The sequence below is a fragment of the Carassius auratus genome, unplaced genomic scaffold, assembly GCF_003368295.1.
Source record: "Carassius auratus strain Wakin unplaced genomic scaffold, ASM336829v1 scaf_tig00050540, whole genome shotgun sequence".
In the NCBI taxonomy this organism is placed as follows: domain Eukaryota; kingdom Metazoa; phylum Chordata; class Actinopteri; order Cypriniformes; family Cyprinidae; genus Carassius; species Carassius auratus.
Genome location: NW_020527162.1, coordinates 1 through 18,176, shown reverse-complemented (window position 1 = coordinate 18,176; position 18,176 = coordinate 1). Strand labels below are relative to the sequence as shown.

The 18,176-nt window shown below is 41.2% G+C and overlaps 2 long non-coding RNA genes across 3 annotated transcripts; both read right to left on the bottom strand.

The window, feature by feature from the left end:
* Positions 1-363: 363 nt before the first annotated feature.
* On the bottom strand, positions 364-1,611 carry LOC113089624 (uncharacterized). The gene is made up of 2 exons (XR_003286598.1): positions 1,484-1,611; positions 364-933 (listed from the first exon to the last, which is right to left on the bottom strand). It is a non-coding gene; the product is annotated as an uncharacterized LOC113089624 (long non-coding RNA).
* A 380-nt stretch (positions 1,612-1,991) lies between these two features.
* Positions 1,992-18,170, bottom strand: LOC113089628 (uncharacterized). 2 transcript variants are annotated; one of them, XR_003286599.1, is made up of 5 exons: positions 17,968-18,170; positions 6,220-6,368; positions 5,054-5,172; positions 3,591-3,688; positions 1,992-3,513 (listed from the first exon to the last, which is right to left on the bottom strand). It is a non-coding gene; the product is annotated as an uncharacterized LOC113089628 (long non-coding RNA). The 2 variants fall into 2 exon arrangements; XR_003286600.1 differs by lacking the exon at positions 17,968-18,170 and adding an exon at positions 17,039-17,244.
* Positions 18,171-18,176: the final 6 nt, after the last annotated feature.

Here is an 18,176-nt window from a genome sequence, read left to right as displayed (position 1 = left end):
TTATTGTTTTTTTTTTTATGGATTATGGATTGTGGAACTGCACATTGCTTCTGATTCCTGATGGGTCAAACATCTGAAAAGCAGTGTTTTGAATTTGCATGATTGTATGATTTTTCCCCCCCTTGTCTCCAACATTTGTTTAATTCATATACATTTTTGTAATATCATTGGTTTCTATGGTCTACACTCTTAAAAAAAAAGGTGACCAGATGAACCAAAAGGGGTTTCGCGGGGATGCCATAAAGGAACCATTTTTGGTTCCCTGAACAACCATTTTGTAAAAGAACCAGTGAAGAATATGCCCTTTATGGCCCCATTTATTGTTCATAAAGTTTTTTTTTTTAAACTAGATGTTACAAGATGTATGATTAAAATGTTTATTACATTTACAGTATACATCAATGCAGTATACATTTTTTTACAAGATGTATGATTAAAATGTTTATTACATTTACAGTATACATCAATGCAGTATACATCAGTACTAATATGTGTTTAATAGGGATGTGCACAAGTACTAGAGTACTCAGACTTGACCGCAATGATTGATCATTTTTTAAAGCCTCTGCAATCATTGGTTTCATGATCAATCATCGGTGTCAAGTCAGAGTACTTGATGATAAACTGACCCTTTAGATTTCTTTTTTCTGATTGGTTATGGCTGAATTTTGGGTGGTACCTGAGCTCTGACCTGTTAGGACAGTGTTAGGACAGCATGTCATCTAGACAAAATCAAAACCACCAGTACTTGAAATGAAAAACTGAAAACGTGTTAACAAAAATGTGCAATACAGTGAATAGAGCAGGTTAATGTCAGTACCCCCATCTTCCACTAGTTTGCCCTCTTTCATCCCATGGAAACTGACACTGGTTCAAAGAATTCCCACCTTGACGGTCCTTTTGATAAATAGTTGAGGCTGGGAATACAGAATCCTGTAACAAAAAACATCAACAACAACAAAAAAGACTCTTTCATTAGTTTCTTAATTTTCATAGGTTTAGCACAGGTATAATGATGTAAAATGACAAACATAGATAATGGAAAGGTATTTTTAAGCTGAACAGCAATAAGAATAGAAACAAAATCAAAGCAAGTCAAAGAATTTTGGAAGTTCATCTATCCATCTATTTTCTCTGCAAACCAGTTATCCTCTCTAGGGTCATGGGGGCTGAAGCCTATCCCAGCATCTTGCATCCACTTAATGTTATTTAAGCGATATTAGCAATAGGTACCTGTCAACTGTTTTTTTTTTGTTTTTGTTTGTTTTGTTTTTTACCACAAATTTATTAATTTCTCTCTTTTCTTACCACAAATGTTTTACTGGTGTTGTTTCCATAAAAAATGTTAAGCAGCAAAACTGTTTTCAACATTAAAACTGTTGGAAACTCATTTATCACAGAGCAGTGTTCCCATTCATGAACTAGACTGTGGCGGCCACCAAAAGTTGGTTAAATGAGCATGGTGTTGGTGTGCTTGACTCACCAGACCGGAACCCCAGGGAGAATCTATGGATTATTGTCAAGAGGAAGATGAGAAACAAGAGACCAAACAATGCAGATGAGCTGAAGGCCACTGTCAAAGAAACCTGGGCTTCAGACCACCTCAGCAGTGCCACAAACTGATCACCTCCATGCCACGCTGAACTGAGGCAGTAATTAAAGCACAAGGAGTCCCTACCAAGTATTGAGTACATGTACAGTAAATTAACATACTTTCCAGAAGGCCAACAGTTCACTAAAAATGTTTTTTTTTTTATTGCTCTTATGAAGTATTCTTATTTTTGGAGGTCGTGAATTGGTGGGTTTTTGTTAAATGTGAGCCAAAATCATCACAATTAAAAGAACCAAAGACTTAAACCACTTCAGTCTGTGTGCACTGAATTTATTTAATACCCAAGTTTCACAATTTGAGTTGAATTACTGAAATTAACTTTTCCATGACATTAAAAATAAAATAATAATAATAGTAAATAAATAACTTATGTGTAGTGCGCTAGACTAAAGCCCCTTTCACAATGCACGGTGGTTCTATAAAAAAAGGCAGATCAATGTTTGTGACGAAAAAATATGTGCAAACTGTAATGAAGTGGAGATCAGTTAGTTCCTCAATATCCGTTCTGAAGCTGACATCGTTCACCAGCTTAAGTGAAACAAAACACGTCACATTGTAATGTCATGTGTCTTTATGGTTTGTGTGTGAACGCACACACAGATTCCGGAAAATCACTGGCAGTGTGAATGAACCAAAATCTAATGATCCGGGAACAATTGCCAGGACACATTACCCGTGTATTATCTAGAATCTCAGTGTGAAAGGGGCTAAACTGAGCACTTGTATCCTTTTGCAAACACGTGACTACGACCACGTGACGACGCCATGACGGACGGCAGAATCACCGGAAGCACAAGCTAAATAGTAGTGGAAGTTTCAATCAGTTTAAAATAAAAAACACTAAACTTTATGGCTTCTTCTATTGAACAAGCTGTCGTGCCGTTATCGGTCGAGGTAGGGCATCTGGTAGGCGCTCACAAAGAACGGTATTTGGAGAACTTGGAGATCGTGGGATTGGATACCGATCCTTACCTTTTTCCTCCGTTTTCACGGACCTCATTAAATCGCCGAGTCTACCCGACTTCATTCCACACAATCTGTACCACTATGTGGTAAACGGGGTATCCCCATACACTGGTGATGAGGTCAAAGCTTTTAAAAGCCTGGATGCTTACCAGTTCTTTGTAACTTAACATAACCTGTTTTTAAAGGACCTGGTTGTTCGTGGCTACCCACTTAAGTTACCGTTGTGTGCCAATGCAACTTTCTAATGCAGTCTATAACGTTTTATACCAAGTACCACTTCAGAAAATATTTGGCTGTCCAAGTACCACCACAATGACGATATTAAAATTACAGTAGTGTAGTAGGCCTAACTATTCCTAACGTTACTGCTTTATTCCTAATAAGTTTTATTCCTAATAATAATATTTATTGTTTTCAGCCACTTTAACATTGTAAATACACAGTTTGACCATTAACACTGCATTGTGCTTTCAAGTAAAAAAAACAAAAAAACATTTTATTACACGAACGAACACAAACTCGTTTGGCTTGCCGTCCATCCTACAGCAAAGCTCTTCTGCCGTCCGTCATGGCGTACACAATTCGCGCGATTAGAGGGTGACGTCACGTGCAAAGGGTCTATACTGTTCTCTTATTTGTAAAATAGGGTTTGTGCACCTCATAATGTGAAATGGTGTAATTGTTGTGTTGTGTTTGCTGGAGAGAATTAGTAAAAAAAAAAACATATATTGTTAGTACTAAAAAAAAATGTATCTGTGACTTTCAATTTACAAATATGCATGTGTGACTATTCATTACAACATTTACACTGTTACAGGTGCTCAGGTTTGCTATAATAATACCTTCACAGAACATAGTAGTAGTAGTCAGCTACCCATGCAAAGAAGTCAGTGTGGTCTGATGTGCTGATCTCTTCAACTGTCATCACAGGAAACCTGCAATAAAAACAAAATCCATCATACATTACCAATATAACAGGGCTGTATAATCCTGTTCCTGGAGATCTACCTACCTGCAGAATTCAGATCTGTCCCTGATCCAACACACGTCTGTAACTGTTAACTGCTTTCACTGATGTGCTGTGAAGTAGATTTGCTGACAAGTTCCTCCCTGAAAGTACATTGATCACACAGTGAAACTGTATTTTCATAGAGGATTGTTTAATAAAGTCACAATATTACTGTAACGGCATAAAAACTTCACAATCTCAGGAAGGAGGAGGAGGGAACCAGCGGACAATCAAACAAAGCTTTAATAATAAAATAAAGACAAAACATCGAGCCAGCCCCTCGCAGACAACTGTCACGCACAAACACAAAATATAGACAAAAAAAATTCAATATTAAAAAAAATTAAGTACAACATTTAGATGTCAAACATGTATTCTGTCTTTTTACAAAGCACTCTGTTGCAGCTGAATAACATGAGGAAATATCAGCAGCCTACAAAACACTGCAAGAGGAATTTTGCCTGTGCTTAAAAAAATACTATAGCAAAAACAACTAAATTAAGATGAATTCAAATATTAAAGTGCTAAAGACAAGTAACCAGTCAGTAATAAGATAGGAACAAACAAATCAATTAGCAATATCATAAATAAATACAACTAAACAACATTTCAGGTACAGAAACTAATTAAAAGTTTAAAAACACTGCATTGTTTTCTTTTTATAAATAAAATAAAGATTAATCAAAGTTATTAAATATATTCAGTCAAGATCAGTGAATGGTTTTCTTTTGTTCTTTGATTAACATTAATGACAGGCAGCGCGTTTATTAGGCTGTTGTCTCTTAGAGCAAAAATACTGTACACATGTGTTTTCTTGCTCATCTGTTCACATTCACATAAGATGAAAGCGGTTGTGTTTATGATGATATACTGATGTAGTTTTCTGTATATTGGTCGACAAATTTGAAAGAAGTCAGTTTCGACTCTGAACAACAGTGGAAATACACGGAACAGTCCAAGAACGGACACAAACCGGGAACCCGTAGCGCAACCGCTGCTCTCTGTGCACGCGCTTGCGCTTCATGCACGCTGCACACAAACAGGGCGCAAATTATTTCCATTCCTGCACTGTATCATTTTTAATCAAATTGGAATTCGAACGCTGGAATCGTTAAGCAAAATCGAAATGCACACGTCTTATCGAATACCCGGTTCTTGGAAATTTGGTACCGGTTCTAAAATGGAACCGGTTTTCGATACCCATCCCTACTCATTTCCCAAATCACTCCACCGGCCTCGCTCCGTTCCCAAGGCTCTCTGCCCCACCCCACTCGTCACAATTACTTTAATGATCTCAGTAATAACATTGTTAAATAAAATTAGCATTGCTAGCAGGCGAGTGCTTATGAGAAAGGCATGCAACAGCTTTTTATGTTCACTTGCAGTCATTTACATTTGTATCATAAATACATAGGAGTACAAGCAGAAAATGTAGGAGCATACCTTAAATCAGCCTGCAAACTTACCTTTTAGGGCAATGATTACAATATAAAAATGATTTAGCAGCTTTGCGTGTTCATCTATAGTTTCCATCATCTGAAATCTTTGTGAGGTCTGGCATCTTCTGAAGTCTCCACACGCGAGGCTGGAGAAACAGGAAAACAAAAGGAGAAAGATTAGCATAGCTATTTATATTTCACACAAAAGATTATTTAGTTCATCACATTTAACAAAAGTGAAACATGAGATGTTTTCGTTGTGAATGCAAAATGTCATTGAACGTTCACAGTGAGCTTGATTGACAGGTGATCTGACCTATCATAACGCCAATACTGCCATCTTGCTTGACAAACAAATTACCATATTTTCCGCACTATAATGTGCATCTAAGCAGTGTTGCCAACTTAGCGACTTTGTCGCCAGATTTAGCGACTTTTCAGACCCTCTCAGCGACTTTTTTCCAAAAAAGCGACTAGCGACAAATCTAGCGACTTTTTTTGACAGACCTTATATTTAGTCTCTGAGACTCTCCGGTACTGCAGCACGAGCTCTCTCTCTCGCTCTCTCTCCCAGGGCGCGCACACGCCTCTCTCTCTCTGCATCTGCTCTATTCAACGAGCAGAGAGGAGCAGCACTTTCAGTTAAAAAAAGATATTCTGTTGCTTCCGACTCTATTTTACATACAAGTATAGCCAAAATCACAGTACTACCATTGTCTTAATCTTATGTGTATGTGATTTCATTAGACAATGTCGTGAATAGGATTTTAGTGCAGAGATTAACATCTTTGAGACCTGGTATGTAGTATTAATGGACCGCTTTTCAGTCATTATAATATTAATTCCATTGTCGGACAACAGAAACATTAACATATAATAATAAAAAACGTTTTATTACGAAATTTGGCTGCATTAAAATGCAGTACATGAGCACAGAAAGTGCAAAATAATATAACGCACTTACGTCATGAATATGCTAATTAGCATATGACGTCATCTAGCGGCATTTAGAGACTTTTCAGGCACGGTTTAGCTACTTTCCATTGAAAGAAGTTGGCAACACTGCATCTAAGAGCCTTTCATTTTCTCAAAAACCGGGCGTGCACCTGATAATCCGGTGCGCCTTATGTGTACACTGAGTTCCAAAATCTGTAAAAATGTTGTTGTGCGACTTTGGTAAGCGCTCCGTTTACCTGACTGTCAGACCATTTCCCGTTGACACAGGGACGTAATACGTACACTACGTATGCTGGTAGTGATCAACCATGATGAGAGGGAACCATGTGTGTTTGATGAAGAAAGCTGTTCAATTCAGACCCAGAAGATGAGGACTTTGATGGATCTGTGGGAGAAGATTGATTAAAAAATAATGTGAATGTATTGTTAAATAGTAGACTAAAGTTCAACTAAAGTTAGTAGACAGGAGGTTTGCTCAGACTCTGGGATGCAGGCCATCAAACACTATAAGAATCTAGAAATATAACAAGCAATCTGTCACAGAGCCAAAAATATTCAGTAAACAATGACAGTTTTATCACAAGAAACCAAGCTACTAGAAATGTATAAAAGAGAAAGAATATGTATTTAATAAATATCCTGAACAGTTTTTTCAATATTTGTTTACCATAAGACAAGATCAAAATGCGTTTGAACTGTGACGCTGATGTAATGACGTCACGGATTAACGGTAATGTTAGTGTATATTTAGGTTAAATAAAAAAGCCTATTTTCAATCATCCATTGAAAAATGACCAGCAAATATTTTACAGAACTGTCACTGCCTCTCTCCTACACATAAATGTGTTATTAAAATCCCAATCTCTTCATGAAAAGCTCAGTCTATGGAGTTAGCATAAGTTACCTCCTCTGATAACGGATGTTCACGGACTTGTTTGAAAACACTAAACCATTTCTATGAAGTAGATTCAACAGATGTTGGTCAAATACAAGCAAGAGAGATGTCAGGAACAGTGGCATATGATATTTGTGCAATCAGTGTAACCATGCATAACTGCACAGTAGAATTTATCCAAGAGAAGGATTACATCTCTATAAAGAGACCATTCTGCTATTCTATAGAACTATATTAAACATTTTCACTACCATCAGTTGTCAGAGGCCCTACAGAGGCACACGCCTACATTTCCTAGCTGCAAAATCAGCTATCATCAGTGTTGGGAACGTTACTTTAAAAAAGTAATTAGTTATAGTTACTCACTACTTGTTCCAAAAAGTAACTGAGTTAGTAACTGAATTACTCTGTAATAAAAGTAACTCGTTACCAGGGAAAGTAACTATTTGCTTTACTGTAAAAAAAAAAAAAAAGAAAAAAGAAAAAAGAAAAAAGAAAAAAAAAAGTTGCTACATGTCAGAGAATTTGTACTTTTTTTTTTTTTTTTTTGCTGTTTTCACAAATCAGTTGAAATGAGTAGAACAGACAGGTACGTGACTTTCAATATTTATTGCTCGTCAACAGACAGCAAGAGTTTTATCCTGCACTTCAAGTATTATCTTTGTAAGAAAGCATGTTTTGGCCACTAGCTTTGTAGATGCGTGTCACACATTACATGCACGTTCTTGCCTTTGACCACAATTAATTTTAAGTAGTTCTTATATCTTCAACTTGAAAATGCCAACTTTTCATCGGATTTCTCTTGACTCGCCATTTTGCCATCTCTGCTGCGAATCTCTGTGTAGCTGTTGCGTGTGTGTGTGTTGCGTGTGTGTGTATGTGTGTGTTTGGCGCCGCCGGCGCAGCCGCGTGTGCCGGCATGTGTGTAAAAACACTGGCTCTGATTGGCTACCATGAAACACATGACTCGCTGTGTGAGCCGGGGGTGCGTTCGGATTGCATAGTTTATTAAATCAATGCATAGTAACGCACCTCATTTAACCTTCAGTAACGTTAACGGCACTGTAACGACGGGAAAAGTAACTAGTTAGATACGTTACTGAAAAAATAACGTTGTTACCTAACGCCGTTCTTTTAAAACTAACATTTTTATTTAATTCATTGGTTTCTCGACTAATTTGGTCTAGGCCTATATTACTTTTGTATTGCTTTTGTATAACATGCTTTTAGAAATATTTTATTTGTTATTTATACTAGTAGCCTATTGTGATTTTTACTTTTTTCACGACCCAGATGACCCTACGCGCAGTGCGTGATGTGCGTGTGCGGAGCGGCGGCCCTGTGTGCAATTTTAATTGACTAAACTTACCGAAAGTAGTGAAAACAGCAGCGAGAAACAGAGCTGCAGCTGGCCAGTGTTGTCGATCGCCCGTTTCCAACTCCCTCCGCTCCAGTGTTTGAATGAATTGACGTAGAGGTGTCTGACTAGGGGGGAGACGTGGGCTGATGACATCATCGTTTCAGAAAATATATGGATTAGCCGTTCAGACGAAAACGCAAAGACAAATTTATCCACTCTGGGACCCGGGTTCAAAAAATAGCAGTTTCACCTTGCGAAAACGCCGGATCCGTGTGGACAAAACGCCTATCCGATAAAAAAATGTGTGCGTATTCACAGAAACTTTTGGACAGGGCCTTAGCCTATAATATTCAGTGGCAGACGGACAACCCACGAGGCTATATAAAATAATGAAGAAAAATACATCTTTCTGTGAGAGTGCATGCGCAGATCTCCGATGCCTCTGATCAAGATCCGACGTTATTATTTTTGATCAGATGCGTCGGCTGTGTCGGTTGATGAGTCAACGTGATTTCGACGTTGAATCGATGCTTTATTTTCCACTAAATAACGTTCTGATGTTCTGACCAAATAGTGAACGTTGATCCAACATCAAAATTTGATCGACGACTGATACCTTTACAACCGAAAATTGACGTTGAATCAACGTCTGCTTGCTATGTGGGGTGTTTGTCGCCATGTCGTTTGAGTCCAATCATCTTTGTTTGGGCTTCCTAGGGACGCTGTACTTGGAGATTAATGGTTACAATTTATGTTTAACTCGGTTCCGGAAAATTATAATCCACATGTAAAACTATGTGCAGCAAATTTTGCTGAGGACAGTTTGCTGAGGACAACTTTCTTAATCAGTTTAATGCCGGATTCGCACAAAGATTATTCTTGAAAGATGGAGCAGTTCCCTCTTTGTCTGGAGAAGGTGTTGTTTATGGACCACAACTGGTAAGTGTATTTTATTATTTAAGCTGGTGCATTTAATAACTTATTACACAAAGGGCAACGCTGTTTAGCTTTGTTAACGAGATGTTAGGGCTGTGCAAAAAAACGAATGCGATTTTCATGCGCATCTCGCCGTTAAAAACGCTCCTGTGACTATAAATACATCTCCTGCACATGCTCCAGCCCACTTGCTTCTCAAAATAGTCCAATCACGTTTGCAGGAGGGTAGCGTGCACTCAGCTGCTGTCGAATCACAATACAGGAACCGCTGCCCAATCAGAACTCGTTACGTATTTCTGAAGGAGGGACTTTATAGAACAAGGAAGACATCAGCCTTTTTTTATTACAGTGAAAACAGCGGTATACAGATAGGTGAATTGTTTGAAAAATACCGTTTTTTTTCATGCGAAACATGAACACATGTTATATTGCACACTGTAAACACAATCAAAAAGCTTAAAAAAATGCGTAAAACAGGATCTTTAATGTTTGATATTTGAGGGTGCTTTCACATCTCTAGTTTGATTCATTTGGTCCGAAACAAGGGCAAACAATTATACATTGTAGCATTTTTCAGCTTTTTTCGTTCCTTTTCACACCACACTGATTGCTTAGGTCCGTACCAGTTGAAACGAACCAAAATGCAGTCACATGACAACATCCACATCACTCATTGGCCATTGACGTATTTCCTAAACTGCTTTTCGATTGGTCAGAATTTACATGCGGGAAAACGTTCTCCGGTTACTATCGTAACCTCGGTTCCCTGAGAGGCGGGAACGAGACATTATGTCAGCTAAGAAGTATATGGGAACTCTTCCCTTCTCCACTTTCACCGAAAAATTACATCAGAATCACGACTGAACGCTAGCACAGCTGATCAAACAGCGACCACGGCGGCTAACGTAATGTCTCGTTCCCGCCTCTCAGGGAACCGAGGTTATGATAGTAACCGGAGACGTTCCCTCTCGAGGCGGTAACTCAACATTATGTTAGCTAAGACGTATATGGGAACTCTTCCCTTCTCCACTTTCACCGAAAAATTACATCAGAATCACGACTGAACGCTAGCACAGCTGATCAAACAGCGACCACGGCGGCTAACGTAATGTCTCGTTCCCGCCTCTCAGGGAACCGAGGTTATGATAGTAACCGGAGACGTTCCCTCTCGAGGCGGTAACTCAACATTATGTTAGCTAAGACGTATATGGGAACTGTATAAAATCCTGCCGTGAGAGCAGTGCAGATAAGCCCTGAACAGAGTCAATCACCCCCCACACATAAGCAGGACAGTTCTAGCCAATTGCCGTGTCGCTAAGAGTGCTTGCATCTGATAGACGGAACTAGACCAATGAGACATCTGCTCTGACCCTAACAAAATTTGCATAACTTCAAGCAATAAATCGCAGTCTGCACTAACCAGGGCAGACACAACGCAATAAGCACTCAAGCATGAGAGTTAAACAGAGTCGATGGCGTTTGCGGTGACTACTGCATAAACCATATAATCCATAGTTAGCAGCCATGGTAACTACAGTACATGTGACGCTACAGAGGGTACATCCAGCTTGTAAAACCTGGTGATTGTGTTCTGGGAAGACCAACCAGCAGCAAAACATAAATACTGGACAGACATACCTCTAGACCAGGCCCATCAGGAAGCATTTATATTGTCCTCGCAGAATGAGCTCTGATGTTGAGGGGATAATCCTTCCCCTGGCATTCGATAGTGTCCACAATCCAGTGAGAAAGTCTCTGTTTAGAAACAGCAGGTCCCTTATACATCCACCAAGCACACGAACAGCTGATCCGACTGACGAAAGGCGGCCGAGCGATTCATATACATCCGTAAAACCCTAACAGGGTCCCGGCGCTCTGAGCATCAGCGTCACGCGAGGCTGACGGCTAAACAGATAAGGCCGGCAGGGAAACAAAACGGTGTATTGAGTGTCTTCGGAACGAAACCAGGTCTCGGCCGGAGAGTGACATTACACTCGCCAGGCCCGAAGCCAATGCAATATCGTTCACCAAAAACTCATGAAAGTCACCAAGGCGCTTCGCCGAGGTGAGAGCAAGAAGCAAGGCAGTCTTCAGGGAAGCTCCTTAACTGCAATCGAAGCTAATGTCTCAAACGGTAGAGATAGAGCCCTCAAAACTAGAGCTAAATCCCACGGCAGCACGGAGGGCGGCCATGAATTACACAATCTCCTTGCTCCCCTGAGAAAACGAATTACCAGAGCGTGCTTACCGATCGTTTGCCCGTCAACCGGGGAACGAAAGCGGCAATATCGGTCACATACACCTTCAGCGTGGATGGTTTCAAACTCCCGCTATCCATACTGTGCTGTAGAAAGCGCAAAACATCCGACACAGAACAGGTCCCCGGGTCAATATAGATGTCCTTGCACCATTTTGTGAAAACTCCCCACTTCAGCGCGTAGCAACAAATGTTTGATGGTGGTTAAATGTTTTGATGGTGCTCTGTAAGTGTGTTTAGCACTCGTGAGCGTAGAGCGTCCTGCTCATTAGGGTCCCCGCAGAGGCCACACATGAAGGTTCCACAGCTCGGGGCTGGGGTGCTATATTGTGCCATTCGCCTGAGACAGCAGGTCCTGCCTGAGGGGGATTCGCCATGGGGGAGCCATTTCTAACTCTCTCAGGTCCGCGAACCAGGGCTGATTCGGCCAGTTCGTGGCCACGAGTATAACTGACGCTCTCTCCTCCCTGATTTTGCACAACACAGGCAGAATCTTCACAGGAGGGAACGTGTAAACCTAGCTTCCGGCCAATGCAATGTCAGAGCATCTCGCGGTAGGGGGGAGTGAGATAGCGAGAAAAACGTCTTACAGTGTGTGTTCTCGCTCATTGCAAACAAATCAACTTCCTCCCTCCCAAACCATTAGATCTGATCCTGGGTGAGGCCTCCATCTCCTTGAGGAATCCCGTTCCTCGAAAGCATGCTTACTCCATGGTTCAAAGTACCGGGGATGTGCGATGCTCTTATGGAGATTAAGTGTCGGTCCGCCCACAACAGGAGACTTGCTGCCTGTTTTAATAGAGCTCTGGAGCGCACACCGCTCTGGTGATTTATGTACGAGACCACAGACGTGTTGTCAGTTTGAATCAGTACATGTTGCCGCTCCGATTTTGACTGAAAGGCTTGCAGGGAGAAAGGACACCACTTCCAATTCCAAACGGTTTATGTGCCACCTTCTCTGTGACTCCAACCACAGGCCTGAGGCAGGTACGCCCAGACGCACTGCTCCCCAGCCTGAAGTAGACGCGTTCGCAGAGAAAAGAACTCCTGGGCTGAACATATCCGGGCTGTTCCACGGTCTCAGAGTGCTGACGCAACTGTGAATGACCGTAAGTGCTTGTGGACCGAAGACCACGCCCTCGGCGGAACTCGAGTTACAGCCAAAACTGAAGCGGCCGCAATGTAGCAGACCCAGATGGCACACTGAAGAAGCCGCTGCCATCAGTCCCAGAAGCCTCTGAAATTCCCTTAGTGAAAACGACCTGCCCGGTCTGAAACAGCGCAGAATCGATGAAATGCTCTAGAGAGAGATGGGCTCGCATCTCCATGGAGTCCAAACATATTCCTAGATATGTTACAGTCCGACTCATAAAAACACGCCCTTCTGCATATTCACATGCAGTCCCAGCGTATCCTAACGGCGAAGCATTGTTTCCACGTGACTGATAGCAAATCTCTTGAGTGGGCTAAAAACAGCCAATCGTCCAGATAATTCAACATGCGCATTCTGCTCGATCTGAGGGGAAATTTCGCTCTATTGCTCTCTCTCTCGAGCAGACTGAGAACTTTCTGTCAGGACGGTTTTGGGCCAAAGTCAGTGACGGGACCACGCCATTGAAGTGGGGAGGTCTGCGTTTGAATTGGAGAGAATATCTTTGGAGAGAATTATTCCCAGTATCCACGGTGAAACCCCCGGGATAGCCTTCCTACTGTCCATGAAATGACACTGCGGACGCGTTACCTCTACAGCCACTGATGGCTTATTTTGACCAGGGGCCCCGCCCCCGCGAGGCTGGAAGCACTGGCGGAGGGCGGGTCGCGTAATGGTGTGACAGTCTCACGCCATCGAGAAGCCATTATAATCATGGGTTGTGGCTCCACGCTGTTTGAGACAGGGCGAGTGACACAATGTTGGGTGCAAGAATTTGGATACATGGTTCTATAATAAAATTTTTACGCACACAAACATAATTTAAACACATAGCAATCTTCACCCATAGTGACATGGGGGACATGATGCATGTGTTATGTGGAGTTGGCACTCTCGCTCCCTCGCGAGGCCATTATAATCATAGGTTGTGGCTCTGCACTGTTCTGAGACAGGGCGAGTGACACAGTGTTGAGTGTAAGAGGAAGTAAAGCTCTTTTGTTGATTGTATACATGCTTTTATTGTGGAACTCACACAAACAGCATTTAAACAGACATAGCAATCGTCACCCGAAGAAACATGGGGGACATGATGTATTTGAACATGGCGCTTGGGGGCGGGGCCTCCCGCGCACTCACTCTTTCATCGTCAGGGAGAAGGCTCGATGGTGCGCTGGCTCTCTCGCGGCGCGGGGGCCTCAACTGACCCTGACGTTTCCTTCCAGGCTCTTACCACTGCTGGTTTCGGCCTGAAACGAGCGTTCGGTCACGTTGGGGTGCCACGGCGGGCTATTTAGCTGGTCTTAGAGCCTGACGAGGTGCATAAAAGCAGAACCTCGCAGATGAAGGCTGGAGTGAGCGACGGGGCATCATGTGGCTCACTGCCTTGGCGCGCTTTCCGCGTCTCTGAGAAAAGCTCCATGACGTCACCAAAGACGTCTTTTCTCCCGTGAGCTGACAGTGTTATTTCATGGAAGATGTTCATTTCGTGGAGTTCGTGCCCTTCTCTCAGTTTTTCTCAGCAGTACTGAAGCTCATGCATGAATACCGTATGTAACGATATGGACTCCCTAATCATCGGGAAGAAGGAGGCGGGAACCGGAGGGAGCAACTGCAACGTTTAGGAGCGTCCAACGGTCCGCGTCTTCTAGGACAGCTAGGGTAAGCCATGAGCCCCATGAAACGGCTGAGCAGATCCCTGATGACATCAGCTCTACTGTGCCAACACCTTGGGTATTGCCCTGGCATGAAGAGCAGAAGCTGTCTTCCCTCAGAAGTATAGGCTTTGTCTGTCTAAGGGCCGTGAACTGCATGGCTATGAGGGCAGGCTGTGGTCCGAACCAAATGCAGAGGGAGACGGGCACAGGTGTGCGGTAACAGTCTCCTCGATGGGGGGAGGGTTTCCGCCCCGTCCTCGTGTGTGAACATGGCCTGCGTAGCAGAGTGGGTGTGTGCCGTTTGGGGTGCAGCCCATGACTTCACCACGAGCTCTTATATGCCTCAATGCCGTCTGGTAGCAGCTCGACTGGAGGAGCCACGAGTCCAGTTACCTTTCACAGGCTCGTCAGGTGCGTTGTGAGTGACACCCAGCTCAATGACGGCCTTTCCGAAGACCCTGACGAGCTCCTCCTGGACGTCTGCAGGGCCATCTTGGTCGGGGCGGTCTTTTTCCAAACCTTTTACGATGTCGAAAGCGACATGGAGTCGTTTTCCTCGCCAGCTCCGAGACAACACGGACATAACACAACTATGGAGACACGACAGCGCAGGCTGGTTTTGTCCCTGGCCATAATCTATTACATTGTTTGTATGCACCACAATATACAAACAATACATTTCTATAATGAAGCGCGGATGCGGCTTGAAAACAACGCTCTAATGCACTGCAAACGGCGAGCGGGCATTGCTCTTAACTTCAAGCAGAAGCGTGCATTAATTCTTCTTAACTCCGACATGCTCATGGTCATCTGACCAAATTTCTATGAGGCTCCGAGTCCGCACCTCCTCACTACTCCAAGTTTGCCCACGAGCTGCCATGCTGAAGTGCAAACTGTCAACAAACACTTCCTCATCCCATGTCTGACTACTGCAGCTGGTTTAGTCCAAAAATGATCAGTACTTTTTGCAGTTGGGTCTGTTCGAGGTCGGATCGCATTCTCACCACAAACGAACCTCTCCACTTGTTTGGTCCGCTTTTGGTGCGCACCCGAGTGCGTTTGCTGCTTTCTCACCTGCCCAAACGAACCGCACCAAACGGTGAAACGAACTCTGGTACGATTCAATCGAACTAAATGAGGCAGGTGTGAAAGCACCCTGAGTGGTTTGAGAGCCACAGTGACTGAATCTTTTCTCCCGTGAGCTGACAGTGTTATTTCATGGAAGATGTTCATTTCGTGGAGTTCGTGCCCTTCTCTCAGTTTTTCTCAGCAGTACTGAAGCTCATGCATGAATACCGTATGTAACGATATGGACTCCCTAATCATCGGGAAGAAGGAGGCGGGAACCGGCGCACAATCAAAACATTTTAATAATCACAAAATAAATACAAAACGGCGCCCCAGCCCCTCGCGGACGACTGGTGCGCGCAAATAAAAACCAAAACATAAAATAACGTCCCAGGCCTGGTCCTCTCTCGTCCTTCACGGTCGTCACTCCAGTTTTATATCCTTCCATCTCCTACGTGGGACTCAAGACTGGCGGTGGGGCGCAGGTGTAGCTCATCTCCAATCACTACACCTGGCCTCACTCCTCGTTCCCACGCCTCTCGGCCCCGCCCCACTCGCCACACCGTATTTGCACTTACATCTTCGTTTGTACATTATCGGGTAAGAATGTAGATATAGGTTTATATGTGTATAGAAAGCACTATTAAGCACTATTAAGGGAGATTAAGGGAGAGCAATGCAATATGTGGAGATATTAATATTGTCAAATGTTTTATAAACGCCTTTAGCTGCAGTTATGAACCCCGGAAGAACACAGCTTTTCTTATACATCTACGGCACTTGTGTTATTTTGTGATTTTTTTCAAGTGCAGAACAGACTGTGTGCCGTTCACAGACAGAAATGGTGATAAAAAATCGTCTGTCTTGTGTTTTGGTGAATCTCATAGAAATATTGGTCACAGATTTTACCCCCAAAAATAATAACTAATAAATAAAAAACATCCTGACCTGACACAATAATTATTCTTATTTATTATTTTATTTTATGAAATCCAGTTCAGTAAAACACATGTCTGGGTCACCATGTATAAATAAATAATGAAAAAAAGTTTCTTATTTTATTTTATAAAATGTAATTCAGTACAACTATGACGTATGGTTCACAATTTTATAATTTTGATTTTCTTTTTTATTATGTAAAATTACATTCAGTACAGCAAACACTACCATAATATAAGGTTTACAACTGAAATACATTTGTATCAATATTATTATTATTTTTATTTATTTGTTTTGTTTTCATTTTAATTATTTAATAATGTATTTGGGGTGAAATATGACCTGGATCTTTTTATTTTTACATTTATTATTTTATCTGTTATTTTAATATTTTGTGTTATTTTTGTACAAAATTACAGTCAGTACCACAAATATTTTCATGATGTATTGTTCACAGTTTAAAAAATTTCTAATATGAAAGTAATGCCATAATGTGACAAAATATTTTATTTGTGAAAATTTAGTATGAATTATATTTATGTGAATCTTTTTTTTCTGAGCAACACAGAAAGACACAGAGATGACTGACATTTTGGGGTTTTGTTGTGATCAGCAAATGTAAATTTAGATATGCTCTGAATATAAGACTTAACGTTTAAAGAGACAGTGATTCAAAGCAATATATTTGCAGTCTGTTGCTACAGAAACCACACACGTCTTTTCTATAACCTGCATTTTTAGAATAATTTTCAAAAGCAAATGTCAATAAAAGATTTATGTAACTATGCTTCTTACCTGTTTGTGTAATCAATTGAAGTCCCGCTAAAAAGGGCCTCGTGACACCGTGCTATACCCCAGTGACAATAATGCAGGGGGGAATCAATTTTACCTTCATTTTTTAAGGTTATGGATAGTGGCGAGAAATGCAAAACAGATAACAATTCTGAAAACAAAACAAAAACCACACAATTCGGAAACGCAACAAAAATTCAGAAAACATAAACTAGTCAGAAAACAAAATGACAAATCCAAAAACAAAAATTGTAAATAGAGACACTGTATATTTTATTACAAAGTAAGCGCAGTTGATACAATATATTTAAACTGAGCTCAATTAAAAACCATCTCCTAACTTTCTTCCATGACTCTGCTGTTTTCAGCTCGTTCTTCCTGTATGTGTGATTGACAGATGTCTCGTCCAATCAGTGCTGAGTAATCAGGAACTGGTCTCAAACTGTACCTACCTCTTCCGGTTCTTCTGATTTGTCTTTGTGTTTTGTTTCTGAATTATTTTGTTTTCAGGTTTATCATTGCGTTCTCTGAATCATTTAGTTTTTTAGATTTGCATTTCTAATTTTGTTTTCAGAATTGTAATCAGTTTTGCACTTCACGGCCACCGTAGTTTTTCCCTTACCATCTACTAAAATAAAAGTTCAAAGTACAAGCCACGCTGTTACAAGCTTTTAGTTTTTTCAAAATCGTTCAAACCTGTAATGTCGTTCGATTTCAAGAAGTTAAGGACTTGACTTGTTGGATTCCGCATTTATCACTTTATTTTGTTTCAACCACAGTAGAAAGCAGCAGGTAAAACAATATAAAAGACAATATAATATGCATAATTTAAATTAAAGAAATTAAACTTTAAAAATGTTTTTACTAAATAAACTATACAAACAACTTAATACCAATATTATTGCAAAAATCAATAAATTGTTGGTATTTACCAATCGTTACATCTCATGGGTTGAAACGAAAATCCTTGGAGGTCTTCACTCCTGTGCCAGTCAACAAGCTCCACACAAGTTTGATGTGCATTTGTTCAAATGAGATCGAGTCTCATTTAAAAAGGAATCAAACTTTGAGATGTGACCAGGCCAAAACAAACAAAAAGAATACTGAATGTTGGAGTAACAAACTTACAAAAAGAAAATAA